Source organism: Vitis vinifera, chromosome 6 (genome assembly GCF_030704535.1).
Source record: "Vitis vinifera cultivar Pinot Noir 40024 chromosome 6, ASM3070453v1".
In the NCBI taxonomy this organism is placed as follows: Eukaryota; Viridiplantae; Streptophyta; class Magnoliopsida; order Vitales; family Vitaceae; genus Vitis; species Vitis vinifera.
In genome coordinates, this window is record NC_081810.1 from 19,069,210 (window position 1) to 19,090,434 (window position 21,225).

General features: G+C 28.4%; 1 long non-coding RNA gene and 1 pseudogene across 1 annotated transcript; one reads left to right on the forward strand and one right to left on the reverse strand.

Moving 5' to 3' along the window:
• Positions 1-2,504: 2,504 nt before the first annotated feature.
• LOC100255835 (tryptophan N-monooxygenase CYP79A68-like) lies at positions 2,505-15,211 on the reverse strand (annotated as a pseudogene).
• Positions 11,525-13,880, forward strand: LOC132253955 (uncharacterized). Its single transcript, XR_009465887.1, has 4 exons — positions 11,525-12,765; positions 12,854-13,352; positions 13,436-13,552; positions 13,738-13,880. It is a non-coding gene; the product is annotated as an uncharacterized LOC132253955 (long non-coding RNA).
• Positions 15,212-21,225: the final 6,014 nt, after the last annotated feature.

A 21,225-nucleotide genomic window follows, 5' to 3' on the forward strand; every position in this document is an offset into this window, starting at 1 on the left:
AAGAGAATTTATATATATATAATAGACATAAAAATAGATTTCTTTGATATTTAATAAACAAGTGAATTTTTCTCTAAAAAAAGAATAAAATAAGAATTTCTCTATATAATAAAATAATTTATATATGAGATAGTTTTCAATAAGAAAGTTTTGAAAATAAATTTGGGATAAAATATTTTTTAGTAAGTTTTGTTTAGATAATTCAAGAATAAAGTGGTTTATTAACTTTTCTTAAAAAATAACATTCTTCTTTCTTTTTTGAATTGATCAATAGTTTGGAAATAAAATTGTTAGATTCTATTTTTTGTAAATGTTTAAGATATTCTAAAAAATTCTTTAAAAATGAAATGACCTTTCTACCACATTCCTTTAATAAATAATTGTATTTTTATACATATTGTAAAGTAAAAAAAAAAGTCTTTATTTAGTTAACCTAAGAAGACATTCCTACTTTTCTTTGTGTTGAGAGTCACCTAAATGGAATAAAATATTCAATATCATAGGAGAGTAAAAAGTATTGTAGAAATGATTTTGTTGAGAGAGTTATCTAAATGGAATGAGATATTGGTAGGTGAATAAAATATTATGGTGATTGTAATAGTTGACTTAGTGAGTGGAGGAGAAGTGTATGCTTCTTTGTTTATTCTATAAAAACAATAATTTTAGTAGTTGAAAACGTGTATGAAATGACTGAAAATATTTTTTGAAAAATAAGAAAATAATAAATGGATAATAGCTCATTTCCTAAAAATCTTTTGATAAATTAAAATAACTTGTAGTTAAAATATATTCTTATGAAAGTATTTAAAAATAAACCAATATATTAATAATTGTTATTTTGTTTAAAAATAATTTAATAGTAAAAAAATAATACTGAGTTCAAATATGACTACTTTGTTATGAGATTCATTAAAGAAATAATTGTTGATTTTACAGTTATTGCATCAAAGGTTTTACTCGTTTAATGAATTGTACATAATTTCATACTTTCAATTATTATGATATTAATGTTATTCTCATTTGATTTCAGTTTGATTACAAATAAAACATATTCTCAAGTAGAATTTGATGAAATTAGAGAAAAATAGATTACTTTTGTGTTATAACTAATCATGAATCATATTGATGTATCGTGATCATTCATGGTAAGTCCCTTAGTTGTTATATGATTGAATTTTCCATTGATATTGTATAACATTACTTATTCTTTACGAACTATTTTTATACCAAAATGAGAAAAAGGAAAAAGAAAAAGAAAACATTAGTACTTAGATTTGTTTATTGTTTATAACATCACATTTTTATTTTCAATAAGAACTCTAAAACTCATTAATCTATGAAATGCAGGTATACACTCTTGGGAGGACAATATGAAGAATAAAAAGAAAGGAGAAAGAGACAACAAGATTTAGGTTGTTAGATATGACTCTTATGTCATACATTATAGGACATAAATGTTACTTTATTTGGAATTGAGAATTTTGGGTTTTTGGATGCAACTCTTGTGTCATTTTATGGTTAGCCGGTTTTATACATATGAAATGCAAGTATACATGAATGTTGGGAAACTTAACATTTCTAAATCATGTTTTAATGTGTATTCACTTTTCTTTTTTAGTTTTGGTGGGTTTGATGTGTTTGATGTACTATCATTTTGTGAACATTTGATATACAAATATTATTGGATGATGTAATATGTTACAAATTAATTCATAAGCATTATGAAAATATAAGTTAAATGTAATATGATTATTATATTTATGGACAATTTACACAGGTTAGTCTTATTTATTAATAAGCATTACAAAAATCTACAAACTAATCAACAAAAAACAACCATATCTTCCATAATCATTTACAATGATGTGACACCATAAATTAAAGGTGATACATTTAACGTGACACCATAACTCAAAGATGATGCATTTAATATGACACCTTATATATCTCATACAACTCTATATCAAATTAAGCATCACTAAAAATATATGGTGTCTCTTCTGAATGTGTCACCATTTATCTGCTTTGGTGTCGCTTCCAAATACGTCACCAATTGATACCCTCTATGGTGTCAGTGGATAAGGTGACGCTATGTTGTAGTGACACCCTATGTTTATAGTGACTTATTATAAATGTCACCATATATCTTTTTCCTTGTAGTGCATCTCAAGTTTCAATCAAAAAAATATTTATGATTTGTTTTTATTAATTTGTGTCTTGTTTTCAATTTAATTAATGAAAATTTATTTGATCAAAAAGTTCATTACAAACCAATTTTAAAAATCTAATCCTTTATTATATTTTGATATCGTTTTGATAAAAATGTCTTTATTATTATTATTATTTTTTTTTTTATAAAAATAAATTTTTTTATAAATATATTGTAAATATTTAAAATAATTAAAAATATTTAGATCAAAAATCGATTATTTTTCAAACAAATATATGAAAGTGATAAATTTGCAAATATGGGGAATATTTAATCCTTTTAATCGATTATTTCATTAATGAAGTGGGTATAATGATGAACGCATACTTGGTTTTACTAGGGCATGCAGAGGTTTTGCAAGAGAGAGAGATCATTTCTCGACTCTGAGAAATCAATCTCCTTTTGGCCCGGTGGCGGACTCCAAGTAAAGCCTTGAAGGAGCCTTGCTAACATCCCTGCACACCCACGCCTTCCAGTACTGAAGGAAATGAAGCGAAGGTTTGGCTCGTTCAACTCCACTGCTTGAACTGTACTAGCATTCAGATGCCGCTCTGGATTGAAATTTAGCGGTTCTTCCCAGATTCTAGGGTTCCGGCCCAGCCCCAGACGGCTCAGAAGGACATGACTGCCTTTGGGGATAGAGTACCCAGCAACACTAGTCGGATTCCTGAACTCGTCTATCCTTTCCAACCACTCCATCAATTTCTTCACTGCTTTGCTCAAAATCCCTGGTTGCTTGATCATTGCCTACTCAATTGCATTTGATGGACTATCGACGCCTGCAAGCATCAACTCCTGCAAATTATGGAAGGATCATAATCTGATGATTGATCAAGTTATTTGCTGGCTAGGAAATGATCATCATGCAATGTAGATCAAAAGGTAAGCACAACACTACTACAAAAATAATTTATGGTGTCATTTTTAAAATAATGACACCATAGGGTTTATAATTAATAAAGGTGATACATCATATGAAAATTCTTCAATTAAGGTAGTTAGATTATGTTAGTTTTATATTTATAGTGTTATTTTTTGGGAAGTAACATCATATAAAATAAATTTTTTTTTAAGTATTATAACTTAATGAGCCCACTTTTATAATTAATAATGAGGGATAATGTATAAAAAGCCCATTGTTTCCACATGCCACCCATAATCCAAAAAATCTCAGTATACAAACCTTATATATAAAACCATAATCTTCTTCTACCTTTTCTCTTACCTATAGTCAATACACTTACAACCGACATTTTCTACTTTGTGGACTCCTGGGTAATCCAAATTCTCTTAGATCTATCATATTTTTTTTTCTTTTATTAATATAATTATATTGATTGTTTCACCATCTTTGTATTATGGTTTTTGTAAACTGCGTTTTCTTGAGTTGTAGGGAAGAAAAACTTAGGTTTAAACTTCTAGCATAGACGAAGAAACTTGTAGATTAATTGATTTTTTAATATGAACCAAACACATGACTGACTTCTTAAAAACAAGAAAAAATGAATGATTTTTAATATGTATTTATGTGAGAATGACAGGTACAAAATTTTGTTGAGATATACTGTCACATAATCTTCATCCCTTCCCTAAAACAAGAGAGAGAGAGAGAAAAAAAAAAAGGAATGATTTTTTTTGTGTGTATCTAAGTGGGAATGAGATATATAGAATTTTGTTGAGATGCCACATGATCTTTATCCTCCATTAAACCCAACATATTAAATCCACTAACTCTCCCCAAAAACGAGTAAAAAAAAAGGGAAAAAAGTATGAGTTAAAAAACAAAAACGGAAAATATGATTTATTTTTTTTTAATGTGTTTCTAAGGAAAATGAGAGACACAAATTTTTGTTAAGATGCATTGCCACGTGTTCTTCATCCTCTCCATTAAGCCTAATATATTAAACCTAATAGCTCTCTCTTTTAACTTTCCAGTGAAGTGCCTACAGTATCCAACTCAAAATAAGACAACTTAAGCCCCATTAGCCAACAACCCATATTTTGTGTACATCTTGATGAGATTATTTTGTGAGAAAATGTCATGAAACAATCCCAATTTGATAATCTAGGCATGTATTTGAGTTAAAAATAAATTTCTATTCTATAGATCAAATAATAAAATCATGTTTGAAAATTATTTTTAAAAACTTATTTAGAGCAAAAATAGTTTTCTAACATAAAAATAATTTTTTAACTGAGAAAATATATTTGAAATTATTTGATAGAAAATTGGGCATGTATTTGACTTAAAAACAAATTTCTATTCTATAGCTCAAATAATAAAATCATGTTTGAAAATTATTCTTAAAAGCTTATTTAGAGCAAAAATGGTTTTCTAACATTAAAATAATTTTTTAATTTAGAAAATATATTTGGAAACATTTGATAGAAAACTAGGCATGTATTTGACTTAAAAATAAATTATTATTCTATAGATCAAAGGATAAAATCATGTTTGAAAAATATTCTTAAAAACTTATTTAGAGTAAAAACAGTTTTCTAACATAAAAATAAATTTTTAACTTAGAAAATATATTTGAAAACATTTGATAGAAAACTTTTTTTTTAATGTCAATAAGTTGTCTTTTTGTTAATTTAATTGTAATCAATTTGCTTATACGCATTTAAAAGTATATATTATCATATTTAGTAATATTTTGATTGTTAGGCAAATTATCATTTTTGAGAGGAATTTTTGTAGCTCTCATAATTATAATTGTATTTTAATAACCATTTCCAATAAAAAAGAAAAAGAAAAAAGAAGTTAGACAATTATCAAAATCTGATTTTTAGGATTTTAAAAAAATCTACAAGCCAAAACTATCTATAATTTTGATCATGTGAGAACACTTCTTTTTTAATACTTTGAATTATTTTGTTTTTTTTTTTCTTAGTATCTGAAAGTATAAAAGAATTTCTCTTATTATATTATTATATTATATATGTGCATGTGTGTTCTCATGGTTTCTTTATGTCATGTCTTATTAAAGAATAAAGTGATGAAATTTCCTTTGAGTAGAAGGTTTTAGTCCACGCTAGTGAGTGGACACGGTATGAATAGTTTGGGTGGGTTGTATCTATGGTAAAAAATAATAAAAGATACCTTTTGCAAGTCTCCAAGTTGGTTGAGATACATGGCATCATGTTGACTAAACCTTGACTTTTGCAAGTCTCCTAGTTTCCAACTTTTTTTTTTCTTTTTTTTTTAATATTAAGGTGTGGGGCCATGAACTCCTTTCTTTCCTTTTTAAATAACAAAAAGGAAGATAATTTTATTGTGAGAAGGCTATTTCTATCAATTGTGTTCACGTCGAGAATTTTTTAATTTATGGAGGCCAAATATATATTTATGTCTAATTTAGGAGGGTAATTTGGGTTTGTTTAATCTATTCCATTTAATCATACTATACAATCATTTTTTTATTTGGATTATTTTTGTATTAAATTTCTTCAACCCAAATTTTGTTGAAAAATTACAATGTATTATTAAAAATATGACTTGATAGTTGATTATGGACATGTGTCATTTTTAGTAAAAAAAAAAATCTATAACATTTTATATTGATAATATATTATTCTTGTAACAGGTTCGAATAGTAAGCAAGTCATTATCAAAGAAGTTATTGAAAGTATAAGTGTACGTTTATTTATTGCATGCTCTTATATTGTATCAATTGTAAGGAAGATAAAATTACCTTGTAAAGGTAATTAAATCTTTCTATATTTTAAAAACTTTTTTCCTATATACTATGCTTTTGAAGCTTGTTTAATTAAACATATTAGTTATTTGACAAACTTTTCACAAATGTTTTGTATACTTATGTGTTCTATTTTGTTCCATAGTTTTATCGCATAATACTAATGTATATTTTTTCACAAACTTTTTACAACTATTTTGTGTACTAATGCATATTAAGTTTTGTTCTTGCCTATATAAGCTACATTTAGTTATTTAAATATATCCAATATTATGTTGAAGAAAGATGTACTTAACTTTTTTTATTCTAAATATTAACAAGTTTTATAGTTCTCTTGTCTTGAGATTGAATGTCAAAAGATAGAAGGTCAGTTGAGTATGATGAAAGAGTTGAAAACTTTATCAATTTTGCATTAGCACATTCAATCAACCATTCCCCTATAAAATGCCCATGCTTACGTTGTGCAAATCTATTATGTCAAACTCTTCAAGTCATTACAGAGCATTTGTTCTTTAATGGAATAGATCTCAGTTATCGAGTATGGTATTGGCATGGAGAAAATGGACCCAGTGGAGGATTTTCAAATGTCTCACAACAACATTATGACAAATGCAAGTATAATGATGTTGTTGACACAATAGATATGGTTAATGCTGCACAAGTTAATTGTGTGAATGATCCCTAAGTGTTTGGAAGGTTACTTGAAGACGCAAAAAAACCTTTATATCTTGGATGCATGAAATACACAAAGTTGTCAGCATTGGTAAAACTTTACGACTTAAAAGCACGTTATGGTTGGTCTGACAAAGGATTCTCAAAATTGCGTCAGTTGCTTGGAGATATGTTGCCATTGAATAATGAGATGTCATTGTCCATGTATGAAGCTAAAAAGACTTTCAGTGCACTTGGGATGAATATCAAAAAATTCATGCATGTTCTAATGATTGTATTTGGTATAGAAACCAGTATAAGGATGCTATTGCATGCCTAACTTGTGGAAAGTCAAGGTGGAAGATAAACAATGAGGGGAAAAAGATTAAGAAGGGGCTTCCTTCAAAGGTTTTGTGGTATTTCCCACCAATCCCTAGATTCAAAAGGATGTTCCAATCCTCAAAAATCGTTAAACATCTTATGTGGCATGCCAAGGATAAAGAATATGACGGTAAACTATGCCACCCATCAGACTCCTCAGCGTGGAAACTAGTTGACCATATGTGGCTTGATTTTGCTTCTGAACCGAGAACCTTAGACTAGCACTCTCAACAGATGGTACAAATCTTCATAAGTCTATAAGCAATAGACATAGTTGTTGGCCTGTTATACTGATCATATACAACCTTCCTCCTTGGTTGTGCATGAAAAAGAAGTTTATGATGCTATCATTATTGATCTCAGGACCACGACAACCTGGTAAAAATATAGATGTTTACTTGAGTCCATTGGTAGATGACCTTAAAACTTTGTGGGAAAAAAAAGTTGAGACTTATGATGCACACTTGCTTGAGGTTTTTACTTTAAAGGTCATCATTTTATGGACAATCAATTATTTCCCTACATATGGAAACTTGGCCAATTGCACCGTGAAAGGATATTATGCATGTCCAATATGTGGAGAAGGAACATATTCCCAAAGATTAAAGTATGGTAGGAAGAACTTGTATATGGGTCACCGACGATTTCTTCCACGTAACCATCCCTATTGGAGACAAAAGAAGGCATTCAATGGTGAACAAGATTTTAGAATTCCTCCTAAAATTTTGAGTGGAGAAGAAATACTTGAAAAAGTTGATCTCATTCCTATTTCTTGGGGAAAAATGAAGATAAAATCTCTTGAACTGATGTGAACACAAATTATTGGAAAAAAAAGTCCATATTTTTTGAGTTAGAATATTGGAAATATCTTCATATCCTTCACAACTTAGATGTCATGCACATCGAAAAGAATGTCTGTGAGAGTATTATTGGTACTTTGTTTAACATCCCAGGAAAACAAAAAGATGGACTTAATGCTCAACTTGACCTAGTTGAAATGGGTTTAAGGTCTGAACTTTTCCCAAGAGTTGACTTGAAGCGGACCTATCTTCCCCCTGCATGTTATTCACTATCCAAACATATATGACAAAAAATTAGTTTGTCAAACATTGTCTAATTTGAAGGTCCCTGAGGGGTATTGCTCAAATTTTAGAAATCTTGTCTCCTTAAAGGAATTGAAGTTATTTGGTTTAAGATCCCATGACTACCATGCACTTATGCAACAACTATTGCTAGTGGCATTACGTTTTGTTTTGCTAAAGCATGTGAGATATACTATATCAAGATTGTGTATCTTCTTCAATCAATTATGTACAAAAATGGTTGATGTGCCAAAATTGGATGAAGTACACAATGAGTTAGTGGTCACGCTGTGCTTACTTGAAAAGTATTTTTCACCTTCATTTTTTGATATTATGCTTCATCTAGTAGTGCATTTGATAAGGGAGGTGTGACTATGTGGTTCAGTTTACTTTAGGTGGATCTACCCATTTGGGAGGTATATGAAAGTTCTTAAAGAATTGTTCGCAATCATAATTGGCTTGAAGGATGCATTACTAAGTGCTATTTAACAGAAAAAGCTATTGAATTTTGTACTGAATATTTATTAGGGACTCATGCAATTGGAATTCCAAAAGCAACAATTATGACAACAAATTTGGTAGACCTATAATTGGTGGTCGTTCTACCATCATTGATCATAAATTGTGGTTACAAGCACATCATTATCTATTAGAGAATACAACTATCGTCCAACCATACACTGAGTAAGAAAAACATACCTTTATCTTTTTATAATTTCATAACATAATGATGAAATCCTAAGTTTGCATTCCTTGTCTTTAACGTCATAAGGAACACATGAATTGGTTGAGGTCTCAATACCCTCGACAATCTAATAGACAAATTTGGTTGCAAGAAGAACATATGAGTTGTTTTACATATTGGCTTAAAGAAAAGGTAATCTCTTAGTTTTTAGAAAATTTTTCAATATGTTGAAAACATCACAAGTTTCCAATATGTTTTGATTATACATAGGTTGAAGAGGCTATCCATAATGGGCAAGATATTCCCGACACACTTAGGTGGTTAGCACATGGCCCTACTCTCCAGGTAGTCAAATATCCTGGATATATCATTAATGAGTGTTGTTACCATATTAAGAAACGCGATATGACATGCATCACCCAAAATAGTGGTGTTTTTAGCAAGACTATGCAAATTGCTAGTTCTAAGGATAAGAACCTAGTTTGTGGTGAACTTTGCTTTTATGGGGTCATTAATGAGATATGAAATCTTGATTACAACATGTTCACAATTCTAATTTGCAAGTGTGATTAGGTTGACAACAAGAATGGTATAAAAGTTGATGAACTCAGGTTCACATTAGTTGACTTCTCCAAAATAGGTCACAAATTGGATCCATTTATTTTAGCATCACAAGCCAAGCAAATCTTCTATGTTGAAGATCAACTTGATCCTAAATGGTCAATAGTTCTCTCAATTCCTCCAAAAGATTTCAAGAACATAGAAGGACTAGATGACTTCACCGATAATTGCATGGAACATCACCCCTTTATAAGTTCAATGCCAGAATTTGAATCATTTGATGCTATGGATGAATCATAGGCAATACACATGAGAGAAAACTGTGAGGGCATATGGATTGAAAAGAATTAAATAACATATTGTACCCTTGAATGAGATATAATAAGGCATTTCACTTATTAGTTTTCATGAGTTGCACATTAACTTAGCTTCTATATATTGCTCATGATATATCTATATATATTAATCATCCTAAATTTCTTTCATGCATCATAAACATATGTTATTCAAAGGTACCACTTCAATCTTCATTCAACTATCTTTTTGTTGTCCATAGAACTAGATTTATATTATTTTTTATTATCATGTTTTGATTTTATGCTCACATAACTTGAAACTCTCATTCCTAAATTTCTTTTTCATTAAAACTATAAATCATAATTGAAACTATGCACTAATTTATTTTATTATTATCCTCACAAATAAATTCTTCATTATTGATAAGAAATCAAAAAACAAGACAAACTTTGAAAGAAAATTTCAAAAAATATATTTGTGAATGACCAATTTAATTATAGAAAATATATGCAAGGCTATACTAATCTTGCTTTTGAGTCATTTTACAGGTTTGTTGGTGAAGTACTAGTTTGCACATTTACTTGATATCTTCCACACAAATATGGATCTAGAAGAAGGGGAAATGCCAAAAATAAAGCATAGATGTAGTGCATTGAAACCAAAGATTGCAAAAAATCAAAGTAAAGGGATAAAACTCAAGATTGAATACAATAGCCTTGGTAGTCCCATTAAGGAAAATTCAGTTAAACTAAGTAGTTATCTTAGTACAATAACTAGAACCCATGTGCTAATAATTATTGAGAGTTGGAGGAAAGTCCCTAAAGAGACTAAGGAGAAGTTGTGGGATTTGATCACAGTAAGCCTATCTATAGCTTTAATATATAATTATTGTATACATTCATTAACATGAGCTAATATGGGTTGTTATTTTGTAGACAAGCTTTAATGTGAATAAAAAATCCAAGAGGAATTGTTTCATACTAATGGGCATCAGGTTTCGAACCTTTAAGTACAAGTTGACAAAGAAATATATATTGTCTTTCAAGAATGACCAAAAAAGCTGAAAAAGTCACCTCCTATTTACCCATTCATACAAGAGGATCATTGGAGACAGTTTGTTAAAGATAGACTTTTTGAACATTTTAATGTTAAGCATTATTTTTATTACATCTTCAATTTTCACATTTACGTAGTTTCATTATGTACTAATTTTGTGTCTATATTTTGTAGGAATATCGCAAAGTTTAGAAATCAAGAAGAGATAAACACATTTACAATCATTATCTTGGAAGAAAATGATATGCACGTTTTGAGCAAGATATAGTAAGTTATCAATATCCATAAAAAAAATGGAGTATATATTTTGTTTATAGGAAAATGATTCTAGTTTTTAAATATCATTTATTAACTTGATCATGTTGAACTAATGAGTTTTATTGTTAAAATTTTTATAGCTACAAGCAGAAGGGGCTATTGGTAGGGTTGATAGAAGTGTTTATGAAAGAAAACACGTGAGAAGAAAGGAAAGTTTAATAAGATTACAAAGCTAATGATTAACTAAGTTAGCATATTTATGCCTTTTAGAGCCTATAGTGTTAGTATGTCTATGTGATTATGGTTTGGGATGATATCGTTAGGTGTTAATAGGGAAGAGGCTTAATGCTATCATTTTTATGAGTAGTCATGTTATATTAGTGCAAATATAGTAGCCTAATTTGAAAATTAATTTTGAAACAATATACATTAATTTATCTATTATCATTTTTATTAAAACAATTCATTTTCTAGCTACCTTGAATTGGTCCTCTTGAATTGGTTGTCTTTGATTGATATGTTAATCATCTTCATCAAATTATTACTAATATATGTTTTGTTGTAGGATGAATTACTAGAAAAGGCAAGGAGACTGGACTACCTCCACTTGGTCCAAATGACATATTATGTCAGGCATTGGGTAAGCTTGATCATCTAGGACGTGTGGTAGGTCAAGACCGCTTGGTTAGGTCGAACTCATACTTTCATCAACCATTTGATGACATGAAAAAAAAAATCAAAGAAGAAATATGGGAAATGGTGTGAAAGGGGATGCAAGATGCTGTAACAAGACAAACTATGTCTCCTCCCACACCCCATTCTGATATAGGTAGTAATAACATGAGACAACAACTTGTTTTACAACTAGTTGTAGCAAAAAAACCAATGTTTAAAATGATGGAAGAGCCCCAACCACCAGAACCACCACTGAAACGTAAGGTATACATTTACTTACTAATAATACAAGATTAATATAAGTGATATATAGCCTATGTAAATGATATTATTTGTTGTATTAAAGGTGATTAAATATAAATTAGCAGTGGAATGAAAATGAAATGTTGTTGCAACTGGTACATTAATAGAAGAAAATTGATCAAATGGGTTGGTCGTAATAAATGTTGCACACAAGCTAGATGCTAGACTTCCATTTCCAAATCCATATGAGATTATCAATGTTGGGGATGCTATTGGCTTTAAGCTTGACTGGCCAACAAGCCTTGTCATACTTGAAACTAAACATCCTCGGGTATGTCATTTTATACTTGTAGTAAATTTGATTGTAACTTGGTATTTTATTGTTTAGGAGTATATATTACTAACATTCCTTCATTTTTCATAGGTGTTGGATAAAGGAAAGAAGTAGATAGTGAATGCACCAATTATTCGAAAATCTAAGCCTCAAAATTATTCGGTCATTAAAAATTTTCAGAAATTTATGGATGGTTGTCTTAGTAATGAGAAGACATACCCAATACAGCTCCCCATTTCACTATTTGGTGTCGAATTCCGAACATATATATCTAGAGAGGATTGTGAATACATTATTTCATCTTCAGAGGTGTTATCAAAATGCATCTCCTTCCATTTATGGTGTGCACCTTTTATTTTCATTTGTTTTTATTTTTTTAATATGAGTTGCCCCTGTTGAACAAGATTGGATATGACTAATGATAATTTTCTTTTGGTGTTTTGATAATATAATAGGTACATGCATGATCAACTACATATTGCCAAAAAGGAATCACAATTTATATTTGTTAATCCTTTTACAATATCATGAGCAGGCTTTAGTAATCCTCAAATAGAGAAAAGAACACAATTGTTGTCAAAACACTTAATAGAGTGCCAAGATGTCAGATATGTTTTCATGCCCTACAACCCCGAGTAAGTGACGAATATTATACTTTAATTTGAGGTTTTATGATTGATTTATATTTCTAATTAGATGCTACTTTTGTTTTTAATGTTTTAGCTTTCATTGGGTCTTGGTAGTGATTGAGCCAAGGAAAATGATAGTCCACTATCTTGACCCTGTGCATCACAAACCATGTGAGGACTTAAAGGATATCGTAAACATGTAAGTTCTTCCTATTATTTTTCATAGTATTATTTAAAAAAAAAAATTACATTCACCTCAAACACATTTTTTATTGTTATTTCTATATATTAAAACATATAACATTTACCTATTTTAAAATTGTACCCATTGAACTTATTTACATAGGGCTCTTTAAATATTTGCAAAGAAAACATCTAAGAGAGAGCCATCTTGGCAACTAGTGCAAGTGACATCCAAAAATTTTCTTTAAACATTTAGCTTATGCATTTGCACCATTTATATATATGAGTACTAATGTTATTTATAACTGATCCATTAGTGTCCAAGACAAGAAGGAGGGTTCGAATGTGGCTACTTTGTTATAAAATTCATTAAAGAGATAATTTTTTATCCTACAATGATTGCTTCAAAGGTATTACTTATTTAATGAATTGTACATATTTTTAGGCTTCCAAATGTTATGCATTTTAATGTTATTTTCTTATTTGATTTTAGTTTGGTGATAAAAAAACATATTCTCAAGTAGAATTCAATGAAATTAAAGGAGAATTGACTACTTTTGTGCTACAACTAATCATGAATCATGTTGATGCATCATGATCACCATGCATGGTGAGTCCCTTAGCTACTACATGAATTTTTCCATAGATATTGTATAGTATTGCTTTTCTTTGAACAATGTTTTTATTTGAAAAAAAGAAAAAAAAAGTTCTTAGATTTGTTCATTTATGATAACATCGATCCATATTTATTTTCTTCAATGAAATCTATAAAACTCATTAAACTATGAAATGCAGGTATACACTCTTAGGAGGGTGGAATAGAGAATAAAAAGAACAAAGAAGGCAACAAGATTTTGGGTTTTTAAATACAGCTTGTATGTCATACGTTGAAGGACATAAACGTTACTTTAATTGGTAGTGAGAATTTTAGATTTTTAGATGCTACTTTTATGTCATTTTCTTGTAGTGCAAATTACTTATCTTACTATGCATTGGGCTTTGATATTAGCCAAAGATAGTAGTGGCTCCTAATTTTTATCCTTAACTGAAATGAAAACATCAAGCAGGTCCCCAGCCTCTTTTTCGCCATTCTTCCACTATTCTACTATTTGGTCCATGATTGGATCATGGTACTTGTTAATGGTGTTCATAGCCTCCCTTATAGTTTTTTCATGGCCATCTAAATTCAGCACTCTCTGCCATGGGAAGTAATCAGATAAAGAGAATACATATAGATGAGCAAGTATAGTAAAGAAGGATTCAACATGTTGCTCCACTTCAACTCCAGGGCCTCCATCTTTCTTTCGTTGGCCAAAGTATCTTGTGTTGAGGATCATCTTTCAGATGACATTCCCGTTGTATTGACGGACTTTATTTCTGTCACACCCCAAATACTAGGCAACCCAGAACTTGACTCGTGACCCTAGGTCAAATGTTTGACCCTAAGAGTTACTCTTATCCATGTTGGCAATCAATCAAAACACCCTGGATTTTTTTTCTTTTCAATAAAGCGTTTAATCCTAAATAAATTTATTAAGCTAAGATTTACTATAACATATCATTTTATTTTTCCAAAACTAACCATCACATTATCTCCTGTTCACAAGTATTAAAAAAAAAAAAAATTCCACCAATCATCTTCTTACCCAAAATCTCAAATATTTACTATAATCTCTAAGTCAAAAAGAATATTTCCAAAAATGTTTTACAAACTAATAAAATATAATTTAACTTAAAAAAGTCCATATAACTCAAATTAGTAGATGTCAAAAAGGTAATTAAAAAAAAACAACCATTATTATGGTTTTTTTGCTTTTTAGAACACTTCATGATCTTCTTATGGTCCCTTAGAAACTATATCTGCATCTAAAAATTTTAGAAAATAAAGGGATGCACATTTCCACGTTACTCTTTAGACCTAAATGGGTTAGAAATTCTAAGTCAATAAAACACAACCATATGCCAAAATATAATATTACATTTACATTATACACACTAAAAGAAACCTCAACCATACAAATTTAAATCAATCAAAATTATCATTTTCCTTATTTAATCATATGTTTAGCATATCAATAATTTTAAATTTACAAAATAAATAAGTCACTTTAGTCTTGAATAATATATTCAAACATATACTTGATAAATAATACAAATCATTTTTCCAAATGCAACCATGATACAAATGCTTACACACAATCACGCAATGCAATATCGTTCTCGAGCTTTCACCGAAGGATATGCATTTATACCCAAATACACTCCCCATTCGGAGTCTTCCTGGGATAAAATTTTGAGTCTTTCACCCTAAGGATCTCACTCCCTTCTTAACTCACCATCTCTAGGGTCATTCAATTTCTTATTTTTCTTTTCTTTTCATTTTTGCCATTTTTGGGGTCTTTTCATTCTCATTTCCATTTCACACAACCATTTCTTCAATTTTTATTTTTCTTCACACAATCATGATGCATATGAAATGCAACTGAATCATATTTTAACATCCATAATTTTCCAAGACATAATTTTATTTACTCCCATTATGTTTCATAATTTCCAATAATCCACACAACGATTTTTCTTCACTTTAATCGTCACAAACATAAAAGAAAATTCACAATTAATTTGTATAGCATCAAAACATAGTTTTAAACATTGACCACATAAATTCTATTTATTCCCGACATGCTTAATAATTTCCAAATCCAATATAACCATTTTTTTTTCAATTAAATAATCACACATATCCAAGAAAATTCTCGCTAATACAAATATCAACAAAAATGTAATTTATGTCATAATTTATTTGTCTCCAATAATTTCAAAAATTTTGACACCCATATGACAAATTTCCACAATTAAGCCACCCCAATATTTGGGAAAAATTTTCCAATAATTCAAATATCAACAAAAACCCAATTTATATCATCATTTTATTTATTTTTAAAAGCATTAATAATTTTAATAATCAATACAACACTTTTCCACAATTAAGCCACCACAAAATTTTGGGAAAATTTTCCAATAATTCAAATATTAACAAAACACAATTATACCTTAATTTTTCTTATCTCTGACAACATCAATAATTCTTAGTACTCAATACAACTATTTTTATTTTTTCATATTTAATCTTCTCAAACATTACCAAAATTCCAAGAAAAATTTATAAATCACGAAATAAAATTATTCACAATAATAATCACACTTCAAATACTACAAATAACATCTATTATATTTCAACAACACAATATATAATTTTTTTTGAAAGAAAATATTAAATCAAAGTTTTAGGGTTAAATCACCCTACCTTAAATTTGAAAAATTTAACCATTAAAACTAAAACGGGACACCGTAGGAGTGTTCCTCGCATTGAATAGAATATCCTTCCAAAATTTTATGTGAAATGGACGTCATTTGGTAGGTCCACCAGCATCCTAAAGCTGGCGACCCATTTTTCCCACTCTTTGCCGACGACTTCCCTACATCTCTTACTCGATTTCCTTTCTTCATTTTCTTTTCTTCTTCTTCTTTTCTTCTTCTTCTTTTAAACTCCCACGCCAATTTCACTTTATATATATATATATATATATATATATATATATATATGTATGTATGTATGTATTATTAAAACAAATCCTAAAATACCACGCACATCCATTTCTCAATAAATTAAAACCATTATTCTTAAATTCACCTTCCGTAATTATGAATTATACCAAACTTATGATTTTCCATTTCACGAAAAATACCACCGTATTCGTAATTTAATTTACTACAAGTCTACTCTTCAAAAAGTATAATTTGATTATAATTACATGAAACATTGTTTTTTTACTCTAAAATTCATTTAAAACATGATATAATTAACTATTAACAAAATTCAATTCCATAAAATATTAAAAACATAAAATAATTTTTTGGCAATCAAGAAGTTGAAATTTGTAATAACCCTAAACCCGTTAATTTTACCTATATTTATTTACCAAAAAAAATTTAAATAATATTCTAAAATTTAATTCCATAAATTAATTAGTCATTCAATTTATAAAAATCAAATTCTCTACCCTTTGGTATAACTTTTATTTAATTTACTTCATTTTTCAAATTATTCAATCGCATCAAAATTTCAAAAGTTAAATTCACTAAATTCACATTTAATTAATTTATCATTTTGTATTTTTTTTTTTTCTAAATTCGCATATCATAATTTAATCTTAATTTAATTTTGATTCAATTTTGTTTTAGGTTTTCTAATTTTATGAGGTTTAATTTCAATTATAAAAATTAAATTCAATTTCTTTTTAATTATCCATTATCACAATTTGATATAATATAATTTTTTATCAAGTTTTTCTTACTACGATTTTTCTTATAATTATCCAATAATAATTAAATTAATTCTCGTAACATATTTAATATTCAAATTTTAAAAACTTAATCTCAATTATTTGATGGTTATTTTTTTTTTCTCAAAATCTAAATTTAATTTATGAAATTCTCACTTCTTACATCTGACGTGGCAAAATTTTCAAACTATTGACTTTTGACCAACTTTTCCTAAATTTATCCTAATTAAATACTAACACATGGATTTTCACCACTCTTTTTGATCTTTTGACCCACAAATTTATGAAAGACTTTATACTTGGAGAATCTACAAAAACCTGGGTATTACAATTTCTCAGGTTGATAACTGTCGTGGTTACGAAGCCACCACTTGAATACTCAATCGCCATTGTAATGGGCCTAGATGCAAATAGTACATCATGTTTCTTCAAAAGTTCTCTGCTAATCTCTGGGAAAGTCGTAGGGACAAGATGAAATATTTCCCAATTGAATACATGCAATTTCAGTGTTCATTTCTTTCATAAAGCCAATGTATCCACCAGAAAGTTGGCTTTTTGTTGAGTAAATGAGGTAGATATTGCACTAGTGGCCATGGAGCTAATCCTGGAGGAAGTTGTATCGGCTTGCTTTTGGTACTTGTTTTGGATTTTAATTTAGTGAAGATGAGAAAGATTGATGTGATGAAAAGCAGTAAGAGGAAGTTGAAATGAGACAACACATCGTCTGTGGTAGTAGAAGAAAACAAGGTTGAGTTACTGCTACTACTCTCTGCAACAAAGCCATTTACACGTCTTTTATGGCAAAACCATGTTTGTCCTATCTTGGGTCTGGATGCACATTTTTAATATTGGGGAAATCATGCAACCAAATGTCACACACAAAGAGAGAGAAAAAAATACGTTTTTTAGAACTTGAAAAGGTAAAGTGGGACAAAAAATATTATCCATTCTTGAACTCTAAAAGTAAAGTTATAAAAAGCTTAGTTTTTTTTTTTTTGTTATGTATGATTGCATGATTTCCCCCTTTTAAGATTTTATCTCATAAAATTTTTTTCTAGAAGGTTCAAATAAGTTTGATGAATATTGTTTATTTTAGTAATTTTAATTTTATGGGGTACTTAAAACATTAGAAGTTCACAAAAAGCAACATTTATCAGCTACCTATCTAAAAAGCTTGGCCTAATCATTGAAATCCAAAATATAAAGTGACAACACACTTTTTAAAGCAATTTTCAAAATAGTTTTTAAAAACACATTTATTTATGATATTTTTAAAATAAAAATCTCAAAAATAACTTGTTTATATTACTTTTTATTAGACAAATACTTGATCTTTATAAGATCACCCTAATTATAGATTTATGAACATGTAACACAGCAATTATCTATATATATACTTAGAATTATTATATTTTAAGTTTTTAACTACATAGGACATCATGAGTTTTTCCACCATTTATCTTATAATAAGTTTATTTAAATATGATAAAGGATATATTATCTCATTTCTTATTATATCTGATGCTATATATATATATATATATATATATATATGTAACAAATCAAATACAATTTAAAGATTTTAATTAACCATCTATTAGCAACAAAGCAATCTCTTAATCTCATTCATAATATTAGGATAATTTAGTATTTCCTTTTATAAAACACTAGCATATAAATCAGCACAAATCATATTAAGGGTGTATTTGGTGTTGATTTTAGAAAGCGTTTTTAGTATTTCTAATACTTGAAAGATAAAAATTTTCAAGTTTTAGAAAGATCAAAAGCGCTTTTTAGAATGACTATCAAATACATGCTAAATATTACTTTTGGATACTTATATTTTTAAATAACTCTTAAAACTTTTAAGGCAAGTCTCTACTATTCATATAAACCCCCTATTATTTTTAATTCTTAGAAACAAAAAATAAAGAATAAAAACTCCATTTAAACATCACCTTATTATTTCCTATTATAAAATAACACAAATCAAATGAATTATTTAAAAATAAATAAATATAAAATCAAAGTTGAAGAGAAAAAACTCTTGTGCATTAAAAAAACATCAAAATAAATAAATAAATAAATAAATAAAACATCATCAAATAAATGTAAAAATAAATTAATGTTATGGAAAAATGAGAATAGGCAACAAGAAAATAAGAACACAGATTTACATGAAAAATGCTAGATGGGAAAAACCATGGATAGAGGAGAAGAAAATCCACTATATTAAAAATTTGGTATAAAATGTGACAGAATCAAGTGAGTATTGTATAGGCATAATCACTATGACCCTAAATCCTATACATCATCGCATATGTATGGTGTATGCGATAATATTTGTGATAATAAAAATATTGTCGCATAAAATAACTATGGGATGTAATATTTGTAATAATATTCTTTACAAAAAAAATATTTTTTCTTTGCTTTATTCACTTTGATCACAACTTGAAATAAGACAATAAAAATATTTTCTTAATTTTTGAAAATTAATTGAGGACTTAGAGCTACTTGTTACTGAGTGAATTTGCTGAATGGTGAAGAATGTGTGTATAGTAGTTTTGCAATTTTTCAAACTTGTAGACATATTTTGTGAAGTCTTTTTCTCTTTGTAAAGCCCCATTTTCTTTGTGTAGTTATTTTTTCAATATTCTCTTTGGAAGGAATTTACCATTAGTTATATAGGTAAGATTAAGGAATTAAATTTGGAATTCTTAAGATTTGATTGCTTAATTCAAAGAATTTGGTTCAAGGGAAATTTGCCAACAAAATAATATTTATTTTTAATTCTATGATGACTTTAATTATTTGATATAATTTTATTTTGAAAGACTTGATGTGGGGGACTCATCACTTATTGAGTCCAAATTTTGTTGCACCCAAATTTTTATGAGCTAAGAAACCATAATTTTAAAGACCAATTCAGTGGTAAGTGAATCTGCTAAAATCTTCTATGTACAAATGACCTCACTTCAAGGTGCAACACATACATGTATTATTATGTGTATGGGATGAGTCTTGAAGTTAGTCTTCATTCTTCTTTGATTTTTTTTTCTTCAAATAAATAAATAAAACATCATCAAATAAATGTAAAAATAAAATATGTATCGGTTAATTGGAGAGGAGAGCTTTAAGGGCATTTCTTCTATGAAATTCTATGCTCCACGTACCATAAATTTGTACTCAACCAACAAAATTACAGAATGGGTCCATGCACAAACAAAAATAACTCAAATGTAAATATCTAAAAATGTATAAAGTTCACAATAGATATTCAAGCCCAAATTTAAATTTCAAATTAGTCCAATAGATTTCATCAATCAAAATGGGTCCAAATTAGCAAATATAACCCAACAAAAATATCTCATATGTCATAGGCCCTAATTTAAAATTTTCAAATTAATAGCCAAAATATAAGTTCAATTAATCAAACCCAAAACATGATAAATTAAAATAAATCTCATTAGGCCTATACTTAATATCCCATAATTCAAGCCTAATTTAATATATAAACCTAAATCCACAATCAAAATCAACCCAATTTATGCTAATCCCGATTTACAATCAAAATCAAACATAATTTAATAAGTAAATAACTAAATAAATTAAGCAAACTCAAAACACCCAAACCACTACAACATAAATCAAACAATAATAAATATAATGACAATAATAATAATAATAATAATAATAATAATAATAATAAAATAAAATAAAATAAAATAAAAAAATTTAACTCATGTCGGAGCCAGTTTGAATGTCTTGGGAAAGAAAGAAAATGAGAGAAAAGTGAGAGATGATTGACAACTGACAGTGGCTCACTGGCGACGACTGGCTAGTGGTCCTACCGATGGTAGTGAGGATTGATTGGTTTTTGGGAAAAAAAATAAAATGAAGAAAAGAAAATGAGGTGTAATAAAAAAATGGAGAA